The following is a 10,280-nucleotide window of genomic DNA, read 5'->3' as shown; positions in this document are numbered from 1 at the left end:
TAGTCCAACTGGATCCTGATTCTCCTGCAGGAAGGGACATGGGGTAACTGTGTCCAATTACTGTCATGTCTCACTGAATATCTCTTACCCTCCCATCTGTACAAACACCAGGACTTGTTATTATTCCCAATACCAGACTGCCCCCCTCCCCTCTCTATACTGGGATAAGCCGCCCCTACCCTCCAGTCCCCTGATTCACTGCCCTCCACTTCCCAGTAATGTCGCCCTGAGGGGAAACTCCTGCTGCTTAAAGCCTGAGCATAATCCTGAAATCTCTCTGGGGATTGTGGGTAATGTAGTTCTGTTAGTGAGTAGGAAGCAGATTTCCTGTCCCCTGATACAGATACATGATTATGAGCCGTGTTTATATCCAGTACCAGGTCTGTCTCCTCCTGCCCATAGATCAGTCTCCTTATACCCAGCACAGTATCAGCCAATCCAGGGGCCATTATCCCATCTGCCTCTCTGCCCTCATTATCTGCCCCCTCAGCCCCACACAGTGCAGCTCCATCTGATCCCTGTGCCAGTAAGGAACCCAATGAACCAGCCAAGTTGCACAGCTCCTCAGTGATATTGACCCTCAGATCCAGTTGGTGAATCCTGTCTCTCATTTGCTGGATCTGATCTTGTGGATCTTCTCCCCTTCCCTCCTTCTCCCTCTGGGCTTCTCTGTCCATCTTCCCTTTCAGGTGCAGCTCCTCAGTCTCTGTGTTTGGGTCGGTTCTGCTTCTGGATCAGTTTCTGGCCCCACTCCCCCCTGTATAACTCCCTATAGTTTAGGTGGGACAGTCCAAGTCCTTGGCCAAACAGGGGTGGAGTTACCTAGAAGTGGGTGGGGATAGGGCCTATACTGGGTGTGTCCCAGTATTACAAAGTTTGGGGTTAGGGGGGCCTTTACTCCTCTGTGGCCCATTCCCTCTGTGCCTCTGGGACGGGTCAGTACAGAACATTTCTCTGCTTTTCTCCCTCCTCCCCAGGCTTCTCATTCAGCAGTTCCACTTGGCACCTACAGGGGGAGTTACAAACACATGAGAATTGACACCATATTTGCTGATGGAATAGAAACAACCCCACAGATTTAGGTAGGTGCCCCTGTTGCACAATTTATTTATGAAGAAGCAGAATAAGATTTACAGTCAAACCTCAATTTTACTTTCCCCGATTTTCAGTTTTCCCCCATTTTACACTGTGTTTATGGTCCCACCAATATAAAATGCATTTCCCTGATTTTACAGTTTTACTGATATTACAATATTTTTAATGGTCCCCTAAAAACATAAAATAGGGGTTCTACTATATACCCCCAGCCCCTGCAGAGACTGTGCCACCTGTCCCAGGGTATTTATTAGCAATAATAACCCCCAATCCCTGTAGCCATTTCTCTACTCAATAACTGCCTTCCCGGACTGGTACCAGTAGAACATGGGTCACACTGGACTCTCTCACCCAGAATGGGCCTTCGCTAAGTGGAAGAGGAAGATGAGGATGTTGTGCAACTACACCTCTCTTGCTGCTGTACAGAAAAATAAAGACAGAGGGCGCCAGAGCTTCTTGCAAACAGCTAAACAGAAAGAGTTTATTGAGCCCCCCCAGGGTTACTCACAGCACAGATCTCAGAGTCAAGTGGAAAACTAGTCAACTAGTCCCGCCCATCTGTCCCACTTCCTGCTTCCTCCTTTCCCAGGCTGTGCAGGGGGAGCGGCGGCACTGTAGGACAGGAACCAATCAGCAGCTAGGCTGACCTCATAGGGAACTGAAGCCTGTCTGTGCTTGTGTCATACCTCCCAACATTTGAAAAAAGAAAAGAGGGACAAAAAGGTTTGGTGCGCGCAGGTGGGGTGCTTTATTGATGTACTTATACACTGTGTAACTACCCCCTCCCATCCCCATACTCCTGCTCTTATACACTGTGTAACTACCCCCTCCCATCCCCATACTCCTGCTCTTATACACTGTGTAACTACCCCCTCCCATCCCCATACTCCTGCCCTTATACACTGTGTAACTACCCCCTCCCATCCCCATACTCCTGCCCTTATACACTGTGTAACTACCCCCTCCCATCCCCATACTCCTGCTCTTATACACCGTGTAACTACCCCCTCCCATCCCCATACTCCTGCTCTTATACACTGTGTAACTACCCCCTCCCATCCCCATACTCCTGCTCTTATACACTGTATAACTACCCCCTCCCATCCCCATACTCCTGCTCTTATACACTGTGTAACTACCCCCTCCCATCCCCATACTCCTGCTCTTATACACTGTATAACTACCCCCTCCCATCCCCATACTCCTGCTCTTATACACTGTGTAACTACCCCCTCCCATCCCCATACTCCTGCCCTTATACACTGTGTAACTACCCCCTCCCATCCCCATACTCCTGCCCTTATACACTGTGTAACTACCCCCTCCCATCCCCATACTCCTGCCCTTATACACTGTGTAATTACTCACTCCCATCCCCATACTCCTGCTCTTATACACCATGTAACTACCCCTTCCCATACTCCTGCTCTTATACACTGTGTAACTACTCCCTCCCATCCCCATACTCCTGCTCTTATACACTGTGTAACTACCCCCTCCCATCCCCATACTCCTGCCCTTATACACTGTGTAATTACTCACTCCCATCCCCATACTCCTGCTCTTATACACCATGTAACTACCCCTTCCCATACTCCTGCTCTTATACACCATGTAACTACCCCTTCCCATACTCCTGCTCTTATACACTGTGTAACTACTCCCTCCCATCCCCATACTCCTGCTCTTATACACTGTGTAACTACCCCCTCCCATCCCCATACTCCTGCCCTTATACACTGTGTAATTACTCACTCCCATCCCCATACTCCTGCTCTTATACACCATGTAACTACCCCTTCCCATACTCCTGCTCTTATACACTGTGTAACTACTCCCTCCCATCCCCATACTCCTGCTCTTATACACTGTGTAACTACCCCCTCCCATCCCCATACTCCTGCCCTTATACACTGTGTAATTACTCACTCCCATCCCCATACTCCTGCTCTTATACACCATGTAACTACCCCTTCCCATACTCCTGCTCTTATACACTGTGTAACTACTCCCTCCCATCCCCATACTCCTGCTCTTATACACTGTGTAACTACCCCCTCCCATCCCCATACTCCTGCCCTTATACACTGTGTAACTACCCCCTCCCATCCCCATACTCCTGCTCTTATACACTGTGTAACTACTCCCTCCCATCCCCATACTCCTACTCTTATACACTGTTTAACTACCCCTTCCCATCCCCATACTCCTGCTCTTATACACTGTGTAACTACCCCCTCCCATCCCCATACTCCTGCCCTTATACACTGTGTAACTACCCCCTCCCATCCCCATACCCCTGCTCTTATACACTGTGTAACTACTCCCTCCCATCCCCATACTCCTACTCTTATACACTGTGTAACTACCCCCTCCCATCCCCATACTCCTGCTCTTATACACTGTGTAACTACCCCCTCCCATCCCCATACTCCTGCCCTTATACACTGTGTAACTACCCCCTCCCATCCCCATACTCCTGCCCTTATACACTGTGTAACTACCCCCTCCCATCCCCATACTCCTGCTCTTATACACCGTGTAACTACCCCCTCCCATCCCCATACTCCTGCTCTTATACACTGTGTAACTACCCCCTCCCATCCCCATACTCCTGCTCTTATACACTGTATAACTACCCCCTCCCATCCCCATACTCCTGCTCTTATACACTGTGTAACTACCCCCTCCCATCCCCATACTCCTGCTCTTATACACCGTGTAACTACTCCCTCCCATCCCCATACTCCAGCCCTTATACACTGTGTAACTACCCCCTCCCATCCCCATACTCCTGCCCTTATACACTGTGTAATTACTCACTCCCATCCCCATACTCCTGCTCTTATACACCATGTAACTACCCCTTCCCATACTCCTGCTCTTATACACTGTGTAACTACTCCCTCCCATCCCCATACTCCTGCTCTTATACACTGTGTAACTACCCCCTCCCATCCCCATACTCCTGCCCTTATACACTGTGTAACTACCCCCTCCCATCCCCATACTCCTGCTCTTATACACTGTGTAACTACTCCCTCCCATCCCCATACTCCTACTCTTATACACTGTTTAACTACCCCTTCCCATCCCCATACTCCTGCTCTTATACACTGTGTAACTACCCCCTCCCATCCCCATACTCCTGCCCTTATACACTGTGTAACTACCCCCTCCCATCCCCATACCCCTGCTCTTATACACTGTGTAACTACTCCCTCCCATCCCCATACTCCTACTCTTATACACTGTGTAACTACCCCTTCCCATCCCCATACTCCTGCTCTTATACACCGTGTAACTACCCGCTCCCACCCCCATACTCCTGCCCTTATACACTGTGTAACTACTCCCTCCCATCCCCATACTCCTGCTCTTATACACTGTGTAACTACCCCCTCCCATCCCCATACTCCTGCCCTTATACACTGTGTAACTACTCCCTCCCATCCCCATACTCCTGCCCTTATACACTGTGTAACTACTCACTCCCATCCCCATACTCCTGCTCTTATACACTGTGTAACTACCCCCTCCCATCCCCATACTCCTGCCCTTATACACTGTGTAACTACCCCCTCCCATCCCCATACTCCTGCTCTTATACACTGTGTTACTATCCCCTCCCATCCCCATACTCCTGCTCTTATACACTGTGTTACTACCCCCTCCCATCCCCATACTCCTGCTCTTATACACTGTGTAACTACTCCCTCCCTCCCATCCCCATACTCCTGCTCTTATACACTGTGTAACTACTCCCTCCCATCCCCATACTCCTGCCCTTATACACTGTGTAACTACTCACTCCCATCCCCATACTCCTGCTCTTATACACTGTGTAACTACCCCCTCCCATCCCCATACTCCTGCCCTTATACACTGTGTAACTACCCCCTCCCATCCCCATACTCCTGCTCTTATACACTGTGTTACTATCCCCTCCCATCCCCATACTCCTGCTCTTATACACTGTGTTACTACCCCCTCCCATCCCCATACTCCTGCTCTTATACACTGTGTAACTACTCCCTCCCATCCCCATACTCCTGCTCTTATACACTGTGTTACTACCCCCTCCCATCCCCATACTCCTGCTCTTATACACTATGTAACTACTCCCTCCCATCACCATACTCCTGCCCTTATACACTGTGTAACTACCCCCTCCCATCCCCATCCTCCTGCTCTTATACACTGTGTAACTATTCCCTCCCATCCCCATACTCCTGCTCTTATACACTGTGTAACTACTCCCTCCCATCCCCATACTCCTGCCCTTATACACCATGTAACTAACCCTTCCCATCCCCATACTCCTGCTCTTATACACTGTGTAACTATTCCCTCCCATCCCCATACTCCTGCTCTTATACACTGTGTAACTACTCCCTCCCATCCCCATACTCCTGCCCTTATACACTGTGTAACTACCCCTTCCCATCCCCATACTCCTGCCCTTATACACCGTGTAACTACCCCCTCCCATCCCCATACTCCTTCTATTATACACTACACAACACCTTTATCCCCCAGTTACCCCCATATACTTTCAAACTGTTCAAACCCTCTTCCCCACATTTCCTCAGTCTTTTTCCCTACTGTTACTGGCTGCAGGGGATGTCTCTCCTACTGTTACTGGCTGCAGGGGGTGTCTCTCCTACTGTTACTGGCTGCAGGGGATGTCTCTCCTACTGTTACTGGCTGCAGGGGGTGTCTCTCCTACTGTTACTGGCTGCAGGGGATGTCTCTCCTACTGTTACTGGCTGCAGGGGATGTCTCTCCTACTGTTAGTGGCTGCAGGGGATGTCTCTCCTACTGTTACTGGCTGCAGGGGATGTCTCTCCTACTGTTACTGGCTGCAGGGGATGTCTCTCCTACTGTTACTGGCTGCAGGGGATGTCTCTCCTACTGTTACTGGCTGCAGGGGGTGTCACTACTACTGTTGCTGGCTGCAGGGGATGTCTCTCCTACTGTTACTGGCTGCAGGGGATGTCTCTCCTACTGTTACTGGCTGCAGGGGATGTCTCTCCTACTGTTGCTGGCTGCAGGGGATGTCTCTCCAACTATTACTGGCTGCAGGGGGTGTCTCTCCTACTGTTACTGGCTGCAGGGGGTGTCTCTCCTACTGTTACCGGCTGCAGGGGGTGTCTCTCCTACTGTCACTGGCTGCAGGGGATGTCTCTCCTACTGTTACTGGCTGCAGGAGATGTCTCTCCTACTGTTACTGGCTGCAGGGGATGTCTCTCCTACTGTTACTGGCTGCAGGGGACGTCTCTCCTACTGTTACTGGCTGCAGGGGTGTCTCTCCTACTGTCACTGGCTGCAGGGGACGTCTCTCCTACTGTTGCTGGCTGCAGGGGATGTCTCTCCTACTATTACTGGCTGCAGGGGGTGTCTCTCCTACTGTTACTGGCTGCAGGGGGTGTCTCTCCTACTGTTACCGGCTGCAGGGGGTGTCTCTCCTACTGTCAGTGGCTGCAGGGGATGTCTCTCCTACTGTTACTGGCTGCAGGGGATGTCTTTCCTACTGTTACTGGCTGCAGGGGTGTCTCTCCTACTGTCACTGGCTGCAGGGGGTGTCTCTCCTACTGTTACTGGCTGCTGGGGATGTCTCTCCTACTGTTACTGGCTGCAGGGGATGTCTTTCCTACTGTTACTGGCTGCAGGGGTGTCTCTCCTACTGTCACTGGCTGCAGGGGATGTCTCTCCTACTGTTACTGGCTGCAGGGGGTGTCTCTCCTACTGTTACTGGCTGCAGGGGGTGTCTCTCCTACTGTTACTGGCTGCAGGGGATGTCTCTCCTACTGTTAGTGGCTGCAGGGGATGTCTCCCCTACTGTTACTGGCTGCAGGGGATGTCTCTCCTACTGTTACTGGCTGCAGGGGATGTCTCTCCTACTGTTACTGGCTGCAGGGGATGTCTCTCCTACTGTTACTGGCTGCAGGGGGTGTCTCTCCTACTGTTGCTGGCTGCAGGGGATGTCTCTCCTACTTTTACTGGCTGCAGGGGATGTCTCTCCTACTGTTACTGGCTGCAGGGGATGTCTCTCCTACTGTTACTGGCTGCAGGGGATGTCTCTCCTACTGTTACTGGCTGCAGGGGGTGTCTCTCCTACTGTTGCTGGCTGCAGGGGATGTCTCTCCTACTGTTACTGGCTGCAGGGGATGTCTCTCCTACTGTTACTGGCTGCAGGGGATGTCTCTCCTACTGTTGCTGGCTGCAGGGGATGTCTCTCCAACTATTACTGGCTGCAGGGGGTGTCTCTCCTACTGTTACTGGCTGCAGGGGGTGTCTCTCCTACTGTTACCGGCTGCAGGGGGTGTCTCTCCTACTGTCACTGGCTGCAGGGGATGTCTCTCCTACTGTTACTGGCTGCAGGGGATGTCTCTCCTACTGTTACTGGCTGCAGGGGATGTCTCTCCTACTGTTACTGGCTGCAGGGGACGTCTCTCCTACTGTTACTGGCTGCAGGGGTGTCTCTCCTACTGTCACTGGCTGCAGGGGACGTCTCTCCTACTGTTGCTGGCTGCAGGGGATGTCTCTCCTACTATTACTGGCTGCAGGGGGTGTCTCTCCTACTGTTACTGGCTGCAGGGGGTGTCTCTCCTACTGTTACAGGCTGCAGGGGGTGTCTCTCCTACTGTCAGTGGCTGCAGGGGATGTCTCTCCTACTGTTACTGGCTGCAGGGGATGTCTTTCCTACTGTTACTGGCTGCAGGGGTGTCTCTCCTACTGTCACTGGCTGCAGGGGGTGTCTCTCCTACTGTTACTGGCTGCTGGGGATGTCTCTCCTACTGTCACTGGCTGCAGGGGACGTCTCTCCTACTATTACTGGCTGCAGGGGGTGTCTCTCCTACTGTTGCTGGCTGCAGGGGATGTCTCTCCTACTGTTGCTGGCTGCAGGGGATGTCTCTCCTACTGTTACTGGCTGCAGGGGATGTCTCTCCTACTGTTACTGGCTGCAGGGGGAGTCTCTCCTACTGTTAACGGCTGCAGGGATTGTCTCTCCTACTGTCACTGGCTGCAGGGGATGTCTCTCCTACTGTTACTGGCTGCAGGGGATGTCTCTCCTACTGTTATTGGCTGCAGGGGATGTCTTTCCTACTGTTACTGGCTGCAGGGGACGTCTCTCCTACTGTTACTGGCTGCAGGGGTGTCTCTCCTACTGTCGCTGGCTGCAAGGGACGTCTCTCCTACTGTTGCTGGCTGCAGGGGATGTCTCTCCTACTATTACTGGCTGCAGGGGGTGTCTCTCCTACTGTTACTGGCTGCAGGGGATGTCTCTCCTACTGTCAGTGGCTGCAGGGGATGTCTCTCCTACTGTTACTGGCTGCAGGGGATGTCTCTCCTACTGTCCGTGGCTGCAGGGGATGTCTCTCCTACTGTTACTGGCTGCAGGGGTGTCTTTCCTACTGTTACTGGCTGCAGGGGATATCTCTCCTACTGTTACTGGCTGCAGGGGTGTCTCTCCTACTGTTACTGGCTGCAGGGGATTTCTCTCCTACTGTTACTGGCTGCAGGGGATGTCTCTCCTACTATTACTGGCTGCAGGTGATGTCTCTCCTACTGTTACTGGCTGCAGGGGATGTCTCTCCTACTGTCCGTGGCTGCAGGGGATGTCTCTCCTACTGTTACTGGCTGCAGGGGTGTCTTTCCTACTGTTACTGGCTGCAGGGGATGTCTCTCCTGCTGTTACTGGCTGCAGGGGTGTCTTTCCTACTGTTACTGGCTGCAGGGGATGTCTCTCCTACTGTTACTGGCTGCAGGGGGTGTCTCTCTTACTGTTACTGGCTGCAGGGGATGTCTCTCCTACTGTTACTGGCTGCAGGGGATGTCTCTCCTACTGTTACTGGCTGCAGGGGATGTCTCTCCTACTGTTACTGGCTGCAGGGGATGTCTCTCCTACTGTTGCTGGCTGCAGGGGGTGTCTCTCCTACTGTTACTGGCTGCAGGGGATGTCTCTCCTACTGTTACTGGCTGCAGGGGATGTCTCTCCTACTGTTACTGGCTGCAGGGGATGTCTCTCCTACTGTTGCTGGCTGCAGGGGGTGTCTCTCCTACTGTTGCTGGTTGCAGGGGATGTCTCTCCTACTGTTGCTGGCTGCAGGGGGTGTCTCTCCTACTGTTACTGGCTGCAGGGGATGTCTCTCCAATATTGCTGGCTGCAGGGGATGTCTCTCCTACTATTACTGGCTGCAGGGGATGTCTCTCCTACTATTGCTGGCTGCACGGGATGTCTCTCCTACTGTAGCTGGTTGCAGGGGATGTCTCTCCTACTGTTGCTGGCTGCAGGGGGTGTCTCTCCTACTGTTGCTGGCTGCAGGGGATGTCTCTCCTACTGTTACTGGCTGCAGGGGATGTCTCTCCTACTGTTACTGGCTGCAGGGGGTGTCTCTCCTACTGTTACTGGCTGCAGGGGATGTCTCTCCTACTGTTACTGGCTGCAGGGGATGTCTCTCCTACTGTTACTGGCTGCAGGGGGTGTCTCTCCTACTGTCACTGGCTGCAGGGGATGTCTCTTCTACTGTTACTGGCTGCAGGGGATGTCTCTCCTACTGTTACTGGCTGCAGTCTCTCCAACCCCGGGGCCCAGCTCCCTACCTGCTTATTCTCATTCCCGTACGCCTGTCCCGTTGCTCAAAGCCGTTTGTTCCGCTGCTGTTTCCAAACTTATTCACATTCCCAAACTCTCAGGCTCCTCCCCTTTCACTTTCCGTTACTCTGAGTGTAGAACAATCACATGACCCTCACATGTGACCCTTGTTTTCCTCTGTAGCTCCTTATTCTGCTGATATTGTCTGTCTGTCTCTCTGTCTGTCTCTCTGTCAGTCAGTCTGTCTGTCTGTCTGTCTCTCTGTCTGTCTGTCTGTGTGTCTGTCTGTCTCTCTGTCTGTGTCTCTGTCTGTCTGTTTGTCAGTCTCTCTGTCTGTCTCTCTGTCTGTCTGTCTGTGTGTCTGTCTGTCTCTCTGTCTGTCTGTCTGTCTCTCTGTCTGTCTGTCAGTCTGTCTGTCAGTCTGTCTGTCTCTCTGTCTGTCTGTCTGTCTGTGTGTCTGTCTGTCTCTCTGTCTGTCTCTCTGTCTGTCTGTCTCTCTCTCTGTCTGTCAGTCTGTCTGTCTGTGAGTATTATTATTATATTAGTGTGAAACCAACATATTGTTCTTCCACTTCGGCTTCTTATT

At 52.0% G+C, this 10,280-nt stretch overlaps 1 long non-coding RNA gene across 1 annotated transcript; it reads right to left on the bottom strand.

Annotated features, from left to right (window-relative positions):
* Positions 1-676: 676 nt before the first annotated feature.
* LOC116411569 lies at positions 677-9,822 on the bottom strand. Its single transcript, XR_004223208.1, has 3 exons — positions 9,703-9,822; positions 949-1,006; positions 677-750 (listed from the first exon to the last, which is right to left on the bottom strand). It is a non-coding gene; the product is annotated as an uncharacterized LOC116411569 (long non-coding RNA).
* Between the last annotated feature and the right edge of the window lie 458 nt (positions 9,823-10,280).

This window comes from Xenopus tropicalis, chromosome 6 (assembly GCF_000004195.4).
Source record: "Xenopus tropicalis strain Nigerian chromosome 6, UCB_Xtro_10.0, whole genome shotgun sequence".
In the NCBI taxonomy this organism is placed as follows: Eukaryota; Metazoa; Chordata; class Amphibia; order Anura; family Pipidae; genus Xenopus; species Xenopus tropicalis.
Note: the sequence above shows the minus strand (reverse complement) of the source record. Positions and strands in the feature narration are given on the sequence as shown.